We start from the raw sequence: 24,092 nt of genomic DNA, 5'->3' as shown, positions 1-24,092 counted from the left end.
CACTTTTTAATTTACTTTTTCCAAGCGTAACGCTGGCGTTCCGCTATTCCGTACTCACGCGAACACTATTTTCTCAACAACCACTTTGGTAGACATCTTGATTTTTGCACCCGCCGCGATTTCTCCTCCAATTGACCTGCGTAATGAGTGATTTCCTTCAAAACTGAGTTCAATTATCGTTTTCCTGTTCGTTTTGTTTTCGCTAGGAGCGAAAAACCTGTCACGGTAGCCAAATGTGAAGATCAATCCTGCCATTAGGAAATCACAAAATGCGCTGGCCGTAATATACCAACGGACGCGTCTTACCTGCCGGCTGCTCGCTCACACAATGAATGCTGCTCTCGGTTGGGTAGCTGTGGAACAGGCTGTGGAACAGGGTTGAGTGTGGGCTGAGTCGATATAAAGAACACACAGCATAGAGTGGCGCACGACAGATCGACTCGCGCCACACAGAACGTAATGCAATCTTAAACTAGCCTTGAACATCTCAATTAGTGAGATCTAATTGCATTTTCCACTCTGGCCTTCGTGAAGATTTCATCAGCTAAATCTGACGCGGTGTTTATTGTACTAGTTGACTCCGATGAGTTTATGCTAGGACATCCTTCACCTTTCAGAGATATAGTATCATTGGAATCCACACTTAGAACCGAACCTGGAAAATGGGTTTCCATCATTAAATCCAAAGTTTTACGAGGAGTTTTGGTAAAAGCTCCATCGTCGTGCTTCAGGTTTCCCAATTCATTTGAATGATCTTTTGCAAGCGTTTTCTGTACACGGCGTGTGTATGGGAAAAGTTTATAACAAAAAAATAGGCATCGTCAAAATTTTCGCTATTCAAAAATAGAGGCTTTCAGCTTTCATTTGCAGGGTCCCTCAAAAAAATCCACCGAGGGATCTCGAACAACTTTTTCAGAATACTGTTTTTCCCCATACAAAATGCACGGTTCCAAATTAATCCCTATTTCTACTTAACAAACATACCCAATTTTTGTATGAAAAAGTTCCCCCGATGGAATATTTCGATGTTGGGCTTGAATGAAAGCTGGTAGCGTCAACTTTCACGTAGCGTAAAAATTAGCGTTGCCCATTTTTTTGTAATAAATTTGTTCTACCAGACACACCGTGCTGTAGTCTTGCAACTACAGGAGTTCTGTTTATGTTTTCACATGTCAGCATCCAAGATTTTCTTTTCGATTTTCGTATTTCGTTGTTGTAATCAGTCAGGGCTTTCCTGTACTGAGTCCAATCTCCCGTTTGTTTCGATCTATTGAAGATTTTACGAGAAAATTTTCTAAGGCGATCCAGTTCAAAGTTCCACCATGGCACGTCTCTAGTAAAAGACGATTGTATGGTGGGACAACTTCTGTTAAAGGAATTGATGATATTTTCATTTACCCTTTGAGAAAATGATTCTAACTTTTGGGTTGAATCAATAGTTTCTCCCATTGTAAATGAATGCGTATTCAACAATTCTACACATTGATCCCAGTTTGTCTTCCTGGGATTTCTAAATGTGGTTCTAGAATAATCTCCACCACTCCAATTGAAGATTATGTGTTTATGATCAGATAGAGAAATCTCATCTGACGCGTGCCAGTTTGTGATCTTGTCAAAGATTGCAGCATTGCACAGTGTTAGATCCAAGATCTCTTGTCAGGTTACATTTGAGAAAGTAGGTTTATCACCATTATTTCAAATGTCAATATCAGATACTCTAATAGTGACTCACCTCGACTGTTAATATCCGTACCACCCCAAACCGTGTGATGCGCATTTTCGCCACAGCCAATGATAAACGATTTATTGTTTTCTTTACAGAATTGAACAAATGAACAAATGATGCGATCTCAGGAGGAGGCACCTCAGGAACATCGCCAGGAAAGTAAGCTGAAGCCACAGCGATCTCAGTTTTACCCCTAGTGATTGGTACCTCTACCATGACCGCAACAATGTCCTTTCTGATAAACTCTGTAGAGTAATGCGGGGTAAAAGTTCGCACCTAACAGATTTCACAAAATTACTAATAAACGAAAAGAAAACAATATCATTTTTCTTCGTTAAAAGGGTCCCTATCATGTTGCCATAAAAATGTAGTACTAGATTTTTTCGCATTACTTTTGTAGTTTTAGTAATACAATTTTTAATACAAGTACTCCAATGCGAACTTTTGCCCCATAGTGGGGGCAAAAGTTCGCATTATGCGGGGCAAAGTTCGCACCTTGTACAGGGTAGTTTATTTGTGTGATGTTCTTTTATTGCATGTTAATTCATGTTCGTCTTTTCAATCTAGCCATGAAATCTGTTTCCTTCTGTTTTTAGAATTACGGCCCAACTGGAATACGACCTGGTGTTCAGCTTTTGTATAGAATGTGTTTAATGAAGACTTCCACAACTATTAACTAAGAGCTGTCCTTTCCAGCGTTACTGAAAGTTGCCAAAATACATTGTGGGGTAATCATAGAGATACATGTTGCACAAAATACATGAAAAAAACAAATATGCTGCAAAACTGTTGAACAGGACCGTAATCGAATCTTATCCCCGTCAGTATGGTGATGAGTTATAGCTGTCAATTTACAAACTAAGCTATGAAAGACCCCGGTAGAGTAGATGAACATAATAACTTCAGAAACATACGAAAAGACACGACGAGGATGACGAAGAAAATGTTTAAAAATGTTTTTTGGCCATTTTCCATTTCTTGATTTAAATGGGTTAACATGATGTTTGTCTTACAATGGAACTTCTCACAAAACTAAGTTCAAACCCTCTGCCGGAACGATTTCAGGGTGCATACTACACATATTACATATATAGTAGTTTCTATACGAAATCTTCATTGCTTCAAAGATTCTGTAAATCTATTGATGTACTAGATTCAGAAATCTAGTGCGAACTTTTGCCCCACAGCTACTGCGAACTTTTGCCCCACTGTACTGCCGTTCTACGCATAGTTGTCCCATGTTGAAAAACTTGAAACTGAGAAAATCGCGATTGAAGTTTCAAACAGGTTTTTCATGTTTTTTGACTAAATGGTGCAACAAATCGGATTTAAGTTTTCATAGTAACGTTAGAAATCGCTAAAATTTTCATGCCTGAAGTATTTCCAATCAAATATTTTTAAAAATACAGTGTATTTATCGAAAAAAATGATTAGTGGGACTGTTATGCCCAGAAATATGGTCCTGTTGGGGAAATTTCTACGCATATCAGTCCCACGATAATTAGTCGCCTCTTTTCACGTTCGATGTGATCTGTTCTTTACTTTTTTTGTTCTATTATTTAATAAAAAACAGTGTTAGCTTCTCTTATAACATTATAGGACTCTTATGCATAAGGCTCAAATGTCTCGAGGCAAAACGGAGCCGAAAGACAATATAAGAGTGACATCACATTTTAACACTTTCCTTTCGGGTAAGTAGGTGAGTGCGTTGGTGAATAAGAAGTTGATTAGTGAATTGATGAGAGGATGAATGTGAGGTGCTCCAAGATTAAGTGAGTTGGTGAGTGAGTCAGTTACGAATAAGGAAAGTTACAGCTTACAGGGAGTTGTCCCGTCAATTTTAATGTGTTGGTAAGAGAATTGTTAAATTGGTGAGTGTGTGTGATAGTAAGTAAATGAGTTAGTGAGTGACATAGTGAGTTAGTGAGTTTGTTGGTTTATGAGTATGTGAGATCTGTTCCGTAGGAGTGAGTGCATTAGTAAGTGAATTAGTGAGTGAGTGAGTAATGAAGTATTTGTTACGTGGCCGTGCGGTTAGCAGCGCCAGCCATTTAGGCGTATGTATTGATATCAACGTAGCGTGACTTTGATTCTCACTCCAGTCTGAGGAAATACAGTACAGTAGAGGTTTTAACAATGTCCCTTTCCGTAAGAAGCACTAGTAGTTTATTGTTTATTCGAGTGCACCTCTCGAACTACTATGGAATAACGATTCTCCGACGTCAAGAGGTTATGAGATTTTTCTTCTTCTTGTTACTACAAATTCTTATTCCAAAAGGTCAAAAAATTCTATCAAAACACCTCGAAACACATTTTTTTGCATAACTCTGCCAAACCATAACGAAATCAATCCAATTTTTATTGACGAGTAACTGACCTGATTATGTGTTAAACCCATACAGATTTGTTTGGGTTCTTGACTTGTGCTCAGAAAAAGACCCACTGCGAACTTTTGCCCCGTGCGAACTTTTGCCCCGCATTACTCTAATAGGATAGCATTTTAACGTTTTGCGTACTAAGACAGCGGTTCTGGGAGAATCTTGTTGCTCATCATAAAATAGTTTACTATTTTATGTCAGAACCCCAAGAATCTTTCGTTTATTGGACCCCCCTAACCATTCATTTCTAAGCACGGTACGCTTAACACCATGAATTAGGGGTCGCTTGTTTGGTGGACTTTTACCACCGGATTAGGCAATCCGTAGTGATATTCTTAGCCAGTTGAGGGAACTGCTACCGCCACTACACGGCTATCTAGGCTGATCGGGAATAGAAATTAATATTGATGATCAACATCTTTAGAGCCCGAACAGCCGTGGTTTTGTGGATAGTAAACTTCGTGTTACGGCGAACTTTATTCTATCGTAGAGTTCTGCGGAGTCCAAAGTAAGCACGATTTCCTGCCACAATGCGCCTCTAAATTTCTCTGCTGGTGTCTTTGTCGGCGGTCACCAGTGAGCCCAAGTACACGAATTCTTCAACCGCCTCGATTTCATCACCGTCGATAGAAATTCGGGGTGGCGGGCGCGGTGATTCCTCCGTGGAGCCGTTTGTCATCATGTACTTTGTCTTCGACACATTAATGACCAATCCGATTCGCCTGGCTTCACTCTTTAGTCGGATGTACGTTTCCGCCATTTACGAGCTATAATATCAATATCATCAGCGAAACCAAGCAGTTGAACGGATTTCGTGAAAATCGTTCAACTTGTGTTTATCCCCGCTCTCCTAATTACACCCTCTAAAGCAATGTTAAACAACAAGCACGAAAGACAATCACCTTGCCGTAACCCTCTGCGATATTCGAAGGGACTCGATAGTGTCTCTGATACTTGAACTACGCACATCACTCGATCTATCGTCGCCTTGATCAATCATATCAGTTTATCCGGGAGTCTGTATTCGTGCATAATCTGCCATAGCTGTTCTCGATCGATTGTACCATGCGCCGATTTGAAATCGTTGAAGTGATGTGTGGGAACGTTGTGCTCTCGGCATTTCTGCAATACCTGGCGGATGGCAAACATCTGGTCCGTTGTAGCGTGTTAACCCATGAATCCAGCCTGATATTGCCCCACGAAGTCTCCTGCAATCGGCAATAGACGGCGGCAAAAAATTTGAGAGAGTACCTCGTAGACAGCGCTCATTAGTGTGATCGCGCGATAGTTCCCGCAATCCAATTTGTCGCCCTTTTTGTAGATGGGACACACGATACCTTCCATCCACTCCTCCGGTAATCCCGCGCAGAAGAAAATATTAACAGCATAATAAAATATGTTATTTTGGCCTAATAACTGTATATTGAAATCAGTAATTTTTATGTTATTAGCAAAACATATTATGTTATAAACTTGTCTGTCATAAGCGGCAAAATAACAAATACCATAACAAAAAAAAATGTTCCTAGAAGAATAATTCAATAACATGTTTTGTTAGATCAATTACAACATAATAACAGGATATTTGTGGACTTGTTATTGTTGTGTTATTCTTCATCACATATTTGTACATTCTCTATAGCAGAATAATAACTAAACATGCTCTACAACAAAATATATTAGTGAAATGTTATCTTGCGAATGTATCCCAAAAACTTGAATATAACAAAATAAGATTGCCCAACAAAACATGTTATTAAAAAGATATATTTTGATAAGTTAACTATAACAAATTATGAAATAAAAATAGACTATGTGATTCTGTTGCTATCAATTTGCTATTCTCCTCTGCTCGGGATACTTCCTCCTCCCAAATCTTGGTAATGACCCAGTGTAGTGCTCTCACTAGTGCTTTTCCACCGCATTTTAGAAGCTCACTTCATAGTTGATGTGCTCCAGCGGCTTTGTTGTTTTTTCAACCGGTCAATCTCCTCTTCAATCTCTTGGAGGTCAGGGTCCGGAAGGCTTTCGTCCTGCGTACGTACTCCTAGATCTGTTACCACGCCACCTTCGGTGCTTGCAACGTCGCCATTGAGGTGCTCATCGTAATGCTGCCGCCACCTCTCGACCACCGCACGCTCACTCGTGGGAATATTTTCATGATTATCTCGGCACATGTGGGCATGTGGCACAGAGCCTCTGCGCGAGCGGTTCAGCTTCTCGTAGAACTTTCGTGTGTCCTTAGCGCGAAACAGCTCTTCCATCGCTTCGCGATCTCGTTCTTCCTGCTGGCGCTTCCTCTTTCGAAAGACTGAGTTCTGCCTGTTCCACGCCTGTCTATAACGTGCCTCATTCGCTCTCGTACGGCGTTGGAACATTCTATCCCATGATTCTATTTATAATAATATAGCACATCTTGTTATAAAATGTACTAGATTCCAGAGTAAGTACAAACTTTAGAATAGAATTTGAGATTCTGGTTCCCATAATGTGTGTGTAATCCTGGAGTGTTGTTCTATATGCTGAAACAACCGAAATGTTTTTACTAAGAGACATTTAAAAAAGCAACGTAGGTAGTGTTTTAGCCAGAGTTTTATTAAAACTATAAACTGTGAAAATTTTCACCCTTTTAGGCTGATTTCTTCAAGTTATTGATTCTTTTTGGAATTGTTCCAAAGATTTCTGAAAGATTGAAGATAATCAATCAGTCTAAAAGAAAAACTACATGGCAAATTCTAAAGAGCTTACAGCTGAAACATATTTTTTTGTTAGAAGGTAGGTAGTTTTGAAAAAAAAAATGCTAGAAGAAAACAATTTCAGATTTCAGAGACCAGGTCTCCTCAGTCAGGCTACTTTTTGTCCAGCCGCGTGCTCCTGCCTACAACATGTGATGTTATTTATAGCGTGGACTACCGTTGCATGCGAATAAACCAAATAATCGTTTAGGCATTCGCACGACAAACGCCACCATTTGTGTGGGGGCAAAGAAGCAAAATCGCTACGAGCTTTGGCCTGTTGATTGCGAGTTCACTTGCAATGCAGGGTAAGGTGTTCTAGAATTGAACAATTGAATGACGAGCCTCTGATTATTTTGAACTCTCTTTCTAAAGGGTTGCAAAACGGTGAGTCGATAAGGAGAGCGTCCAACATAGCTCTAGTCCTCACAAGTTCCTACCGCATGCTTCCACGGGTCAAGCGATGACAAAGACCGCCATCTAAGAGTTGTGTACTAAACTGGTAGTGAAGCCTGGGCACTGTTGTCCTTCTGACTTCAGCTAGATTGAGGAGGTACGATCCGAGTGTCTGTTCACCAAGGAGGTGCGGCTCAAACAGCGTCTGTTCTGGCATCCAGCGGCTGAGTAAGAAACGCTGCACCACGCCCAGCTAGATCCAAGGTGGTAGCCCCATCAGCGTGGTCGTCCTAGTGTTGGTTGGGACGTTAAACAGAACTGGCACGATGGCCCTCCGGCGAGATAGGAGTGTTGGCGTAGGCCCAATAAGCCACCCGTAAAAAATCCCATTGCGAATAACATAGGAGAAAATACGGCTCGATGCAATCGGCAAAGACACACGCGACGAAATAAGGACTACGATTGGAAACTTGGAACATGGAATTGCAAGTCACTAGGTTTCACAGGATGTGACAGGATAATTTACGACGAACTACATTCCCGCAACTTCGACATCGTGGCGTTGCAGGAACTTTGTTGGACCGGACAGAAAGTGTGGAACAGCGGGCATCGAGCGGCTACCTTCTACCAAAGCTGTGGCACCACCAATGAACTGGGAACAGGATTTATAGTGTTGGGCAAGATGCGACAACGTGTGATCGGGTGGCAGCCGATCAACGCAAGGATGTGCATGTTAAGAGTTGAGGGCCGTTTCTTCAACTACAGCATCATAAACGTCCACTGCCCACATGAAGGGAAACCTGATGACGAGAAAGAAGCGTTCTACGCGCAACATACGATGGTTGCTCGCCGCGTGACGTGAAAATCGTTGTCGGCGACATGAACGCGCAGGTAGGAAGGAAGGAAATGTACAGACCGATAACACAGCGTAACAAAAATTAACTTTTGTCTGTCTCAAGAGCAAACTTAAGTGTCTCCGAAGGATTTTGGGCCGCTGAATTCGAATCCGGGCTCAGATTTGCTCTAACACGTCACAATTTTGAGCTATACCTCAATTTATATACGCGAAATATGCGATTTTGTGCTTTTTTGACTGCAAGCCATTAAGCAAGGAAATATTTTTTATGCAATCAAAAGGTTAATTTGTCAATTAGCATATAAATGAACGAATTATGCAAAATATTTCGTTCTACCAAATCGAATTTGATAGTTTTAAGCGACTTATGTTTGGTACGACATTTCCCATACAAGTCACCCTCCAAAAGTTGCATGCAAGTTTTCTTACTAACAGAAAATGCTTAAATCTATCAAATTTGATTAGGTAAAACGAAATATTTTGCATGAGTCGTTAATTTAGATGTTAATTGACCAATTAACCTTTTGATTGCTTAAAAATAATATTTCCTTGCTTAAGGACAGACTTATTAGAATCCCAAAATGGCCGTCACCATGGCCGACTTTGGCGGGCTTTTTTATTTTAAGCTAATTACAAGTGAGCAAGAACAGAATAATGAAATACATTGTTGTTTGAAGCTTGCTTCTTGAGATTTGTGCGTCTGAAGTTTCGATGCAATGTTGAAGCGGGATTTCAAGACGTTTGTCCTTAATGGCTTGCAGTCAAAAAAGCCCAAAATCGCATATTTTGCCCTATAAATTGAGGTATAGCTCAAAATTGTGACGTGTTGCAGCAAATCTGAGCCCGGATTCGGATTCAGCGGCCCTAAACCCTTCGGAGGCACATAAGTTTGCTCTTGAGACAAAAAAAAAATGTTGCGCTGTGGAATCGGGCAAAACAGCCTGCATGCCGTATCGAATGATAACGGCCAGCGATGCGTATACTTTGCAGCCTCCCGTGGTATGGTAGTCCAAAGCACCTTCTTCCCCCACAAAGATATCCACAAAGCCACCTGGAGATCACCCGACCATCAAACAGAAAACCAAATCGACCACGTTCTAATCGACGGTAAATTCTTCTCAGATATAACCAATGTCCGCACATACCGCAGTGCGAATATAGATTTGGATCACTACTTAGTCACTGTATGCATGCGCTCAAAAATTTCGACAGTTATCACCACGCGTCGAAGTCGAACGCCGCGACTCAACATCGAGCTCAAGACATCGCGCAGCAGTTAGTAGGGGCCCTACCAACGGAAGAGCAGCTTGGCGCAGCTCTAGGCGACTTGAAGATGGCTGGAGGGACATCCGATCCGCCATAGGTAGTACCTCGGATACAGCACTAGGCTTCGCGACTCCGAAAACGACTGGTACGACGGCGAATGTGAACAGTTGAAAAACAAGAAGAATGCAGCATGGGCGAGAATGCTGCAACACCGTACGAGAGCGAATGAGGCACGTTACAGACGGGCATGGAACAGGCAGAACTCAGTCTTCCGGATGAAGAAGCTCCAGCAGGAAAAACGAGATCGCGAAGCTATGGAAGAGCTATACCGCGCTAGGGACATACGAAAGTTCTACGAGAAGCTGAACCGCTCGCGCAAAGGCTTTGTGCCACAAGCCGACATGTGCCGAGATGATCACGGGAATATTCTAACGAGCAAGCGTGAGGGGGTCGAGAGGTGGCGGCAGTATTACGATAAGCACCTCAATGGCGACCTTGCAAGTACCGAAGGTGGCGTGGTAACAGATCTAGAAGTATGTGCACAGGACGAAAGACTTCCGGCCCCTGACCTCCAAGAGATTGAAGAGGAGGTTGGCCGGTTGAAAAACAACAAAGCCGCTGGAGCAGATCCACTATTAAGCGAGTTACTAAAATATGGTAGAGAAACACTGGTGAGAGCACTACACTGGGTCATTGCCAAGATTTGGGAGGAGGAAGTATTACCGGAGGAATGGATGGAAGGTTGTGTCCCATCTACAAAAACGGCGACAAGTTGGATTGCGGGAACTACCGCACGATCACACTACTGAGCGCTGCCTACAAGATACTCTCTCAAATTTTATGCCGCCGTCTATCACCGATTGCAGGAGAGTTCGTGGGGCAATATCAGGCTGGATTTATGGGTGAATGCGCTACAACGGACCAAATGTTCGCCATCCGCCAGGTGTTGCAGAAATGCCGCGAATACAACGTGCCCACACATCACTTGTTCATCGATTTCAAGTCGGCGTATGATACAATCGATTGAGAACAGCTATGGCAGATTATGCACGAATACGGATTCCCGGATGAACTGATACGATTGATCAAGGCGACGATGGATCGAGTGATGTGCGTAGTTCGAGTATCAGGGACACTCTCGAGTCCCTTCGAATCTCGCAGAGGGTTACGGCAAGGTGATGGTATTTCGTGCTTACTGTTCAACATTGCACAATGGGTCCAGAGCCGTGTATACGAAGACAAAAATGTTTGTGCCTAAACCTTAAGCTTTAGATACATGGTGTCTTTGGGAAACTTTCTTTTGATTTTTCGACCTTTTTTCTCATTATTGTGAAATTAGGGTGGTCCCTCTAGTTTCGCTGATCCAAACATCTGCTTTTCAATAGTTTTATGTACGTTCACAAAATGTCCTACAAAGTTGTAAAAGAACTTATTTGGAGCAAGTTTGCCGAAGAAACCATTATTCTATCTCTTATGGTTCCTAACATATATTTTTTTAAAAGATTCATGTTAGGGTGATCCATGAATTTCAGTTTTCCAGAAATAACTTTTAATTCGTTCGTTTCTCGTAAATACTTTGTTCCGAGCACTTTTAGAACTATCAACAACACATATTTTTCCCAAAGAGCTCAAAGTTCCAACTCTCATAGTAAAAAAGATATTGGCATTTTTCTTCCAAAAATAACTTTTTTTAAAAATGTCATATCTCAAAAAGGAGCAAATGGATTTTTAATCTCTCGGTTGCATTGGAAAGATCGTACTCTGTTCTATTTATGGTGAAAAAACTGCAGGTACCTTTTTTGTTTAAAACTTTTTACTGAATTTTGAAAATACGATTTTTTTTCATGGAAATGCAGTTGTAACTTTGAAAATCGATTAGATACAAACTTGGCGTCTTCGACAAAATTGTGAGTTTTTGGCTGCTCTAAAAGTGCCCAGAACAAAGTATTGCGAAAAAATCAAAACATAAAATTATATTGAATAAAAACCGATTTTCATATGGAAAGCGGAACAATTTCAGCAAACTCGACTAGTCTTTGTTAGATAGATCGAAGTAACCATGTCGAAAATGTTTAAATTTGCTTATAATCTTTAATTCGTCAATGAACTCAACTTAAAATGTGATTTTGAGCCGATTTCCATCGACTTAATTTCAATTTTATCACTTCAATGTATGGATAGTGAAAATGTCAATCACTAGTATTAACGTAAAAGCCTATCAATGTTACATGATTTACAATATCTTATCAACATTGTGCCTAAATGGTGATGAAAGTATAAATAAACATTGGTTCTAGAATGAAACGGATGACCATTTACCAAGCTACTTTGATCTATTTAACAAAGACGAGTTGCATTTTCTTGAAGTGTGTCATTTTTATTCAATATAATTTCATGTGTTGTTTTTTTCGCAAAACTTTGTTTTGGGCACTTTTAAAGCTGCCAAAAACTCACAATTTTGTCGAAGACGTCAATTTTGTATCTAATCGATTTTCAAAGTTACAATTGCTTTTCCATGAAAAAAAAACCGTATTTTCTAAATTCAATAAAAAGCTTTAAACAAAAAAGGTACCTACAGTTTTTTTGCCATAAATAGAACAGAGTACGATCTTTCCAATGCAACCAAGAGATTGAAAATCCATTTGCTCCTTTTCGAGATATGACTTTTTGAAAAAAAGTGATTTTTCAAAGCAAAATGCCAATATCTTTTCAACTATGCGAGTTAGAACTTTGAGCACTTTGGAAAATATATGCGTTGTTGATAGTTCTAAAAGTGCTCGGAACAAAGTATTTAGGAGAAACGAACGAATTAAAAGCTATTTCAAGAAAACTGAAATTAATGGATCACCCTAACATGAATCTTTAAAAAAAATATAAGTTGGGAACCATAAGAGATAGAATAATGGTTTCTTCGGCAAACTTGCTCCAAATAAATTCTTTTACAACTTTGTAGAACATTTTGTAAACGTACATAAAACTATTAAAAAGCAGATGTTTGGATCAGCGAAACTAGAGGGACCACCCTAATTTCACAATAATGAGAAAAAAGGTCGAAAAATAAGAAGAAAGTTTCCCAAAGACACCATGTATCTAAAGCTTAAGGTTTAGGCACAAACATTTTTGTCTTCGTAAATACGGCTCTGGACCCATTGTGCATTACTTTTGAGGGTGTAATTAGGAGAGCGGGGATAAACACGAGCGGAACGATTTTCACGAAGTCCGTTCAGCTGCTTGGTTTCGCTGACGATATTGATATTGTTTCTCGCAAATTTGAGACGATGACGGAAACGTACATTCGACTAAAGAGTGAAGCCAGTCCAATCGGATTAGTCATTAATGGGTCGAAGACAAAGTACATGATAACAAAGGGCCCCAGGGAGGAATCACCGCGCCCGCCACCCCGACGGTGATGAAATCGAAGCGGTTGAAGAATTCGTGTACTTGGGCTCACTGATGACCGCCGACAACGACATCAGCAGGGAAATTCAGAGACGCATTGTGGCAGGAAATCGAGCTTACTTTGGACTCCGCAGATTTCTACGATCGAACAACTTCACCGCCACAAGAAGTTAACTATCTACAAAACGCTGAACGCTGATTAGACCGGTAGTCCTCTATGGGCACGAAGCATGGACCCATAGAAGAGGACCAACGCGCCCTTCGAGTTTTCGAACGGAAGGTGTTGCGTACCATCTACGGCGGAGTGCAGATGGAAGACGGGACATGGAGAAGGCGAATGATCCACGAGCTGCATCAGCTGCTGAGAGAACCAATCATCGTTCATACCGCGAAAATCGGGAGGCTACGGTGGACGGGTCACGTCATCAGGATGTCGGATAGCAACCCGACTAAAATGGTACTCGAAAGTCATCCGACCGGTACAAGAAGACGTGGTGCGCAGCGAGCTAGGTGGGTCGACCAAGTGAAGGACGATCTGCGGACCCTAAGCAGAGTGCGGAACTGGAGACAAACAGCCATGGACCGAGTGGAATGCAGAGGCCACCCCAGCCTTAGCCTGATCGGTAAGATAAGTACGATCCTGTGTGGACCATATTGTCACGCTCCGTATCATCTTGAAGAAAAACAATGAATTTCAAGAGTCACTCTACCTGGTGTTCATTGATTACGAAAAAGCTTTCGACCGTCTCACTCACGAAAGCATGTGGAAAGCCCGCATGCGCAAGGGTGTCCCAGGAAAAATCATCGGCCTCATTGAAGCACAGTAAAGGGCATTTTCGTGCAGAGTACTGCACAACGGCGACTTGTCCGATCTCATCCGGGTCATCGCTGGAGTGAAGCAAGGATAAATACTCTTACCACTACACGTTTGAACCACTCAGCACTAAAATGTGTAAGCCCTACTCATAGGTGCATAATTTCCAGACCACACAAAAATGTGTAACAGTTACACATTTTCAAAAACAGCTCGTGCACTCGTCTAGATGCGAAATGTCGATATATTTTTTGTTTTCCACGGTCACTAGAAAACCTAGCTAGATTGCTGTACATTTTTTTTATGCGAATTTAACGATTTTGCGGACACAGGAGCTGATTTTGTAAATGTGCGAGGGTTACACATTTTTGGTGTAGTCTGGAAATTATGCACTTTAGTGCTGAGCGGTGTTAGCGTGTACTGTTCTTCATCGTGATCGACAAGTGTAGAATTAGCTCAATGTTAAAATGCACGTTAATAAAAACAAAAAAAACGTGATCGACAAGATCCTGGTAGGTGCGATTGACCGTAAACCAAATCGTGGGTTGCTGTGGTAGCCCATTACCATGGAAAATAGAGACGAACCAGCCAAGGGCTGAAAGTCTCTTTAATAAAGGCAAATCAATCAATCAATGCCATGGAAAACCTAAATGACCTTGAACTCGCTGTACGGCGCTCTGATATGTAAAACAAGCTCGATGATCTTGCTAATCGCTCCTCAACTGCAGGTCTTACCACGAAAGACCAAATCGTTGGATGTAAACACGCTCAACCCTTCTAGCTTTACGGTCGCTGGGCAAGCAATGGAGAATGTTGAAAGCTTCCAATATCTTGCTAGCCAAATGGTGGCTGATGGTGGCACCAAGATCGACATAGTTGAATGGATCGCTAAGATGACAGCTTCCTTTGCGAGTTTAATAAATGTATGGAAAAACAATCAAGTTAGCCGACGCACCAAAACCCCAATTTCAACTCGAACGTGAAATCTGTTTTGCTGTCGCCAGCGAAACCTGGTGTGTATCAGTGGAGAACACTCAACGGTTGCAGGTCTTCTTCAGTGGATGCGGTGGATGCCTGCCTGCGGTTTATAATTCGTGCATGATTGGATCTCCAACGTGGAGCTCCATCGTCAATGTCATCAAAAGCCTATAGCGACAGAAATTCGGGAGCGAAAATGGAGCTGTGACAGCCAAATTCTACACAGGGGTGGGAGCAAAATCTGCAAACAAGCGTTAGAATTGAACCTAGCAGGACATCGCAGCAGAGGCAGGCCCAGAGGCTCATGATGCCGCAGCTTCAACAAAGCAAATAAAGCAAGTCGACAGAAATTTTACCTGGGCACAGGTCAAGGCGATGGCGGTCAATCGCCCAGGATGGAGATCTTTCAATTGGGCCCTCTGCACTACCGTAGGTGCTCAAGACTGAAAACAAACATATAATTGGAGTTGATCTGTCAGTGGATAAAGACTATTGTGGGCGATTTCGCAGGATGGAGATTTCCACGTCAGTTTTTCTTGACCGCTATGTACATTACTTGAATACGTACCCGAGTAGAAAATTCTAACAAAAATATAACATAATTATAACAAACCTTGATATGTATAACTCATTGTGATATAATCATGTTTAACATCATTGGTGTTTAAAAATATTATAACTCAATTGTATCATATTATGTTATAAATGTTGTTCAATAACTCATTGTGAAATAATTTAGTTCTGATTCTTTGACATTCAGAACATCATTTTACACAATTGTATCAAAATATGATACAAACTAGTTTTCTAGAAGCTAAAATTTATATCACATTGTGTTATAATTTTGAACTGATTATAACAAAATAGGTTATTGTTTTGATTAGGTCGGTGTACTTTTTGTTACAGTTTTAGTTATTTTAACATCATTCTGCATTCTGCATCTAGTTTATAACAAAATAAGTTATAGAAAAATTTCATAACATAATAACACAATGTGTTATAAACTTGATATATTTTCCAAGCCGGGTATGTTTCTCCATGCACTGTTCTAAATAAGGAATCAAAATCATTGTTAATATAGACATGTTCCTAAACCCAGTCGATTCTTGTTGCACTGCTTTCCCCTACTTTGGTGATGAATTCCAAGGAAAAGTGAAAATACAAACAACACAAAACGAGCAGCCAGTGAGTGAGTAGGTAAATTTCGCCTGATCAGCTAGCATTTTTCGCCAGTCGACCCACACTGGCACTGACTGACTGTGTAGAATACGTCAGCGAAGCCGGTCCATTTCGGCACCGAGAGGATACTAACAAACCACCATATTCGGTGCGGAATGTGGAAGCCCGTAAAAACGAACCGCCACCGCGCCGGCGATGTTGGCTAGGTGTGTGTCTGTTTGCCAAGAAGTGTGTATACAACGTCTTTTATATTTATAATAATACGTTTACCGACACGTTATGAGGCGTGTGGGATTTTTCGAGTATGCCGCTATAGTGGAAGGTGGGAGTCCCAAATTCAGATTAATTTTTCAGTTTTTCTTCGAAAGTCTGAGACTAAAATGTGTTAGAGCTTCGGACCAATGTGTGTCTCTGACCGTAAAGCAGTAATGTCTCAGGTGATTACTCATCAGTTACATACAGTACCGATGACGTTTCAGTTGTTGTCAGCACGATTTACGCAGATGTTTTTGTCGTATGCTTTCCCGAGCAAAGCCAACACGTGCCGGGTTTTATGGCTTTACCGGGGATTCTAGAGTGGTACATGGAGTATCAGGGGGCTTAACCCTTTGAAGCCGGAGGGGTCATGTATGAACCTAACATAGAAATAGCTGTATAAATTCACCCATTCTTTAAAACAGAATACTGTATTCGGCAAAGTTGTTGCAAATTGCGTCCTCTATTAGGGAAAAACGGAGATATTTGTATTTGGGACTTCATTGATAACCTAGAACATCCTGAACACCATGAAATTTGGAAAAACGAAATAATTGACATACTAGTTGTTCTAAAAGCTGAACTTGGAAGTTACGTTTATGTGTATTCATTAAGCCTTCGTCAAGAATATCCAAAGGTGTTTTATATTCTGGGATGTTCTAGGTGTTCCAAACTGTCCTATAGTAAAGCCCTTCAAATCTACAAGAATAGTTGTATCAAGGGGGAGTCGCTGAGCACATCTTTACTTGCGCCAATTATTTTCAGCGTGCCACCGGGTATTGAATTGTGCCTCAGTGTGCCCCGAAGTGCCACTGCTTGATGATTCAGATTTTGCTTGGCAACTACCAAGACAACCAACTGTTTGTTTTCATTTTGCAGGTCAAATGCACATGGTTGCCTAGTTTTTTCACCCAAACTAAAGTGTCAAAATTGTGCCTCAGGGTGCCTCAGTGTGCCACACAGCGTATAAGACGGTGTGCTTGGCACCTCTTGGCACAATGTTCCAAGCGACTAGCCCCTTGAGTTGTATGTATTTTCGCTACAAATAATAGCATTGCATTACCTAGTGGGATCCGTGAAGCTCTTCACATCTAAAATGACATTTATAGACACTACAGGGATATTCCAGGTCAGCCAAACTACCTTGAAGTTCAGAACTTTAGATCAACACTCGTAACAGTACCCATATCTGTTATACTGAGTAACGTTGCATAATCAACCGCAGTTATTGGAGCAATCTGAAGTGTACTAGCTTATTATAAACCATTGGGACATTAAGGGTCGTCCATAGTGTTCTATGTTCATAGTCTCATGATGAACTTTAGACTGTAATCTGTAATCCCCCTGGCATAGCATGAGTCATTTCAAGATATGTAGTTTTGAGATATTCCAGATCAACAACACTACTCTGGAGACCATAGCTTTAGTACTACACTTGTGATAATAACTTTTGTCACTACGTTAAGTAGTGTTACATAATCCACTGTACTTACCAAAGCAGTTAGAGGAACAATACGCGTTGTTATATATTTTTGGGATATTATGGGCTCCTTACTGTTATGAAGCTTAATTGATATACATAACCACTGTAACTTTCAGAAGACTCACTGGACATAATGGATTACAAATCGTAGCTTTTAATGAAAGAAGTTACCGTTACACCGTAGACTTCAGGATCTTAACTTAAGAACAGTTTGGATACTCTTGGATATCAGTCTATTAACCATGGCCATGATAGATTACAAATTGTAGCTTTGTATAATGAAATAAGTTACCGTTACACCCATAGACTTAAGGATCCAAACTCAAGAACAGTTTGAAAGACCTAGGATATCCCGACTGACCTGATACTGTCTATTGAACTTTCAAAAGACTTACTGGACATGATAGATTACAAATCATACCTTTGTATAATGAGAGAAATTACCGTTACATCCGTAGACTATAGGATCTAAACTCAAGAACAGTTTAGGTGACCTAGGATATCCTGACTGATCTGATATTGTCGACTTACCTTTCAGAAGACTTACTGGACAGCATAGATTACAAATCGTAGCTATGTATAATGAAAGAAGTTACCGTTATACCCCTAGACTTAAGGATCTAAACTCAAGAGTAGTTTGGATGACCTAGGATATCCAGAAAAAATATTCCGCATAATATTCTACCGTTTTTATACTATTGACCACCAAAATTACAGAAAAACGTAGAAAAAACTCCAGAATAACGCTTGGAAAAAATCCGGCTTCATAGGGTTAAGGGGCTTTCAGGAGAGGTGTAGAAGTTTTCAGAGGGTGTTCATACAGCTTTGAGGCGTTTTTCGGGAGCTTTCAGAGTGGCCTCAAGGCATTTCAGGATATTATAAGTGGTTTCATTGATTGATTGATTTGTCTTTATTAAAGAGACTTTCAGGCCTTGGCTTGTTCGTCTCTATATGAGTGGTTTCAAAGTGTTTGAAGGTTTTACAAGACGTCTACGTATTCTTCAAAGGGGGTTTAATGGAGGATTTCAAGGCTTTTAAGACGTTTCAGGGAACTTTAGCAGAGTTCGAGGGACCTGATTCTAAGGGACCTGATTAAGTTTTCTGATGCGGTTCAAGACGTTTTAAGGCATTTTAGGGGATTCCATTGGGCTTCGTGAATTTCAGAGGTTTAAGTGGGTCTCAGTGGGCATTAGTGATTCAGACTTTAACGAATTAATGTATTGATTGAACCACATGAGGCTGTATTCACGATTGAATCTTCCTGTCAGCTTACGTTCAATTACAAATTATCTAATCGAAAGTAAATAAAATTAAGCAGATGTCTACAAACGATCAGTCGTTTTTTTTTTTTATTTTTGTTGGCAGTCATTCCAAACCTACAAAGTTAAAGTGTTCTATCCAGTTGTGGGCGGTCGAGAAGAAAATCAACCGGTGTGTACGTGTAAATATTTGCGCATAGAAAAATTTCCGACTTCACAGTGACGAACATGGCACCTTTTATTTTCTTCAGCTCATCAGTATCGTCGAAAGTCGAACCGTGTGTGTAGGTCGGTGGTAGGTATGTTCACACTATCGGTCTTAGCACGGCCAGTACCAGGGCGACTCATTTGCTTGCCGGCGCGGCCAAGCGCAGAGAAGACGCATCTACAACAAAAACAACTGAAAAAAAATCAAATCTGTCATCCAGATGTCATAGCTGGGGAGTAAAATTTTGCCAACCATTCACAACCTGAACCGTTTTCTATCGTGAGAGTGAGTACCTAGAGATGAATGTAGAAGACGAGGACGGCCGTGCGATTCGCACAGATTTTCTTAATTTAGATATTGGATACTCTCGGCAACAGAGTAATGGGTGCAACTAATAAAGTTAAAACAATGTATGCAAATGAGAACAACACTTATTGACATCGCGCTACTTATAAATATTCTGTTTCAAATTGATTAATTTCCTTTTTCTGATGTCATTTTCATTCAGTTCACTAAAGTAGAAAGTTTTTGAGTAGAAAGTATTTATTTGACCATATTTTTGGATCTGTATTAAAGAGTACCCTACATTACCCCAAGGGTTACAAACTGTTTAGAATTCCGGAAGAAACATCCACCATATTTAACTCTGGTTCCCACAAGTATGATCTCACCTGCTGATGATGTTGACCACCAGTTAAAAGTTTAATTGACATGTGAATTTCAGCCTGGACACTGTTGTCCTTATGATTTCTGCTAAATTGAGGAGGTGTGTCCCGAGCATCTGTTCGCCAAGGAGATGCTGTTCAAACAGTTTCTGACATCCACTGGTTGAGTTAGAAATGCTGCCTTCAAGGCCCTTGATGCATTTAGCAAGGTAGGCGCACCAGCGGAAGGTATAGGCAGTGTGAGCCAGGAATGATAGTGTGCAGAAGCTGATCTACTCAATTATCTCGAAAAAGGGAACCGCTTCTTCAAAGAAATAAAGAGTATGATTGAAAACTCAGTGTTTGGAATGCCCTTAATTTTAAATTAACCCAGACGAGTGAGTCTTTCGGCTCATAAACTGCAGTTAAAGTGACACCTCTTCAAAGTTCAACAGGGGTTATTTATGTTGAGGTTGGGCAAAAAATCATTTACAGTATGTAAACAAAGTTTATTCACCCCTAGTGAAAAATCAGATTTCTTGCACAAACCCCACCAGAAAATTAAAATACGGTTAATGTTTGTCCAGTTCATATTTATTTTTGTAAAAACAAAGCCAATTCATAAGAGTTCGAAATAATAAAGAAATTCACTTGCATTTGAGACATAATGTTGAAGAAAAATTGAAGAAATAACGCAAAAAAAGTATATCCACCCCTCTGGGACACGAAGATTTATACTTCGTGTGACCACCTTTGGCTTCAATAACGGCTCGGCATCGTCGGGGCATCGGCTCGACAAGCTTAGCTGTAGTTTCCGGCGTGATAAATAAATATAATAAATAGGGTAATTGATCCGATCATGGAGGAGTTAAGCGCTGGGTTCATGTTTAAACCACAATTGTATCGCCCCAAGCAAACTTTTTACATGGATTGAATTGCAAATAATAAAATCCATCCTTAATCTACGGGAAAATAACGAAATATTGCCACTTTGATGTTGTTATGAGCATTTTATTCGTTTTTATCTGAAAGAACATTGTGTTCCTAATGTTGCGGTATTTTGTTCCTATTGTTGCGGTATCCCATTGAAATCATATGGGATACCGCAACATTAGGAACACTAGGGTAGTGGAGGTATTTTGGACCGGGCAGGTATTTTGGCCCACCTAGGGAGTTTTATGATATTTTTCACATAATCTCTACTAAATCTTGGTAAATTTTTATTGGAACACGAAAAGTATTCAACTATGTGATGACCTTTATTTTGAATGTAAGTTAAATATGCTGTTCAGTATAAAAAATAGAGAAAATGTTTACACTTCCAATGAAACGCACGGAAAAGCACCAAAAACAAAGAAGGTGACAAATTTACAGTCGGCTTCGAAGAGGTATTAAATTTTACAAATAAATATTTATTTCATGTGAATGTAGTTAGGGCCTTGTAAGAACTCAAAATAAACTGTTTTTTACATCGGTGGAGCGATAATATTTACTAAAATGGTGGTATGAGGTATGGCCAAAATATGTTCAACATAATCAGATGTGGACATATTTTGGACCACCTGTCAGATCCATCTCTCCAGTTCCTTCTAAAGGGAGGAAATTTTCATGCCAATGCAATGTAATGTACTCTAAAAACAAATAAATAGAATAAGTTGGGATCTCCCGTAATCTGGGTTGTTATTCGTTTATTTTACAATGAGATTGTTGTGGGTTCGATTTGTTCTGACAACTTTTCTTTAAGTTAAAAAATTCGATTCGATTTGTGTCATAACAACTTTTCGACAATTTGAAATTTTCAGGTGTTCAGTCATCCAGTTTAGAAAAGTTGTCCTTCTCGGCAATCAGTTGATGACTGAGACTATGTGTCATCGAATGTATGTTCGACAATTTACGTATCATTCAAATTATTTTATTTTTGATGGCCTTTCCACTCATTACAATATGTGTGGAACGCCTTTATATTTAGCAAAATCACTAGACTTACACACTTCTAAGAAGCGTTACGTAATTTATGCATGGTGACTGACGTCATGTAATAGTTAATAAATACACGTTTTGCGTAACATTTTTTTATGAAACATCATACTACAATGCGTAAAAACTGGCAATTGCAACAAAATTTCATCTTTTTTACCGTTACGTAATTTTTATACGTTCCCTGTCTCAAATAATGAATAGAAAAGATGTAAACTTTACGTAGTTTTAGCTATGTTTAAATTTTTGCTAAGGCAGCGTCTATTTATTACGTAACGCTAAAATCGAGATTTTTCGACCCCCCCTCCCCCCTCCGTAACGCTTTTTTATATGAAAACCTGAAAATTTTTGTATGGGCCGTAACGCTCGGCCGTACTCCCCCCTCCCTCTAGAGCGTTACGTAATTTGTGGACGGCGCCTAAGGTGGCTTTCATTTCATCAATCAATTGAAGTTTAATTTGGTGGGCCAAAATATGTGCACTTGGTGGTCCAAAATAAAATCAGGTGGTCCGAAATAGAAGCCTGAGATCCTTCAGGAGTTTTGATATTTCTTGTATTTACTACAACAATTTTGAGTTCTGTTTGGCCTTTTTCGACAGAAAACATGTTGCTCTACGTAATGCCTACTGAAATTATCCATATTTTGAAGTGGCAACTTTCATTTTTCCCTGAATTGTTCATCCACTTCCTAAGGGGGTCCAAAATACCTGCCTTACCCTACCGCAACAATAGGAACACAGCAGCAAACACATTTAGGAAAATATTTTTTTAAAATAGGTTTTTGGGCAAATCTTAAGCAAACAAATCGGCACCAACATTTCAAAAGGGCGTAACTGCATTTTGAAACAAACCACGCTTCCACATCTGTGGGTCATATTTAAAGATTCCCACGAAATTCACAAACATTACTAGACAGAGAAATTGGTCTTCTTTCCTACACTGGCGGTGATTTGCATGGCGGCATTGAAATACGATCCACAGATGTGAAAGAATGGTTTGTTTCAAAATGCAGTTACGCCCTTTTGAAATGTTGGTGCCGAAATGATGCAATATCATAATTTAAGCGCCATACATCTATTAAAAATACCTTTTGGTAACATTTCAGTCGAAAAAGTGCTCAATTGCCATTACCGCAACAATAGGTACTACTACAACGATGGGAACAATTACCCTACTTGTTGGTTTTTGCTCCTGGATCTTAATTTTTAAAATTGACCAGAGATGCTCGATCGAATTAAGATCGGGAGACTGTGCTGGCCACTCCATATTCTGGTACGCATTTCCTTGAACCACTGCACTGCGAAACCAGCTTCGAGGTGTGCTTCGGATCTCCGTCTTGTTGGAACGTATATCTGCGCCCCAACCTTAGCTTTTGTGCAGATGCTGGTAGTTTTCTCTTCAAAATGTCCAAACAAACCTCCTGGTCTGTGCTCCTGGGTCATTATTCCATCAATGAACTCAAGCTCTCCAACACCAGATGTGGCCATAGATCCCCACACTATGACTCTACCTGCAGAAAAAATGAAAGTCATGATCAGTTGGATGAAAAATAAATGTTGGTAAAGTAACTCACCACCGCCATGCTTGACAGTAGGCCGTAAACACTCCTTTTTCAAACATTCACCGGTTCGCCGCCATTTCCTTGTGATACCATCAGATCCAAATAGCATTATCTTCGTCTCGTCTGACCAAATCACCTTATTCCAGTCATCACTGGTCCACGAAATGTGGTCATGGGCCCACTTCATTCTTTTTTTGATATCGACAACCATGGCTTCTTAAGTGCTACTCTGCCCTTGAGACCTTTCTCATGAAGTCGATTTTGCACGGACTGTGATGTCAAACGTATGGAAAACTCGTTTTCTATCTGTTTCGGAGCTGACAACCTTCGGTCCAACTCCGCCTTCTTCACGATAGCTCTGTCAATTCTATCAGTTGTCTTTGAAGGGCGCCCTGATCGCTTAGCTGGTGAGATATAACCACGTTTTTTGTACACCTGTACAATCCTAGCGACTGTATCTTTGTGAAGCTGGACAATATCGGAAATATCACGGTAGTTTTTGACAGCTTTGTGATGTTCAACAATCAAATTTCGGATGCTGATCGAAATTTGTGCTTTTTTGGGCATTTTGCAACAAAAACTTCCATTTTTGAACACTAAAATCGAAATTCCGAGCACGCAAACTTCAAGAGCACTAGATGACAGCTAGACACAATGTTTACATTCGAAAATGACATAGAATACACGCTAAAACTCTGCAAAACACACTTAAATCGTAGTATCCGTTTAGGGGTGGATAAACTTTTTTTTGCGTATTTTTTTACTCTTTTTAATAATTCTTCACATAAAATCTTAAGACATGATATAAACGCCGTATTTTCAATGGCAATCTGATAAATTGACATAAATTAATGAATCATGGAGGAACACTTAACAAATGGAACCGATTTTCACCGGAAACACCGGAATAAATTGCTAATTGCCCTACCTGCTGGTTGGATAATTATTTAGTGAAGCGGAAAACGTTACTATTTCATT

The sequence above is a fragment of the Aedes albopictus genome, chromosome 2 (genome assembly GCF_035046485.1).
Source record: "Aedes albopictus strain Foshan chromosome 2, AalbF5, whole genome shotgun sequence".
Classification (NCBI taxonomy): Eukaryota; Metazoa; Arthropoda; class Insecta; order Diptera; family Culicidae; genus Aedes; species Aedes albopictus.
This window is presented reverse-complemented; position numbering follows the sequence as displayed.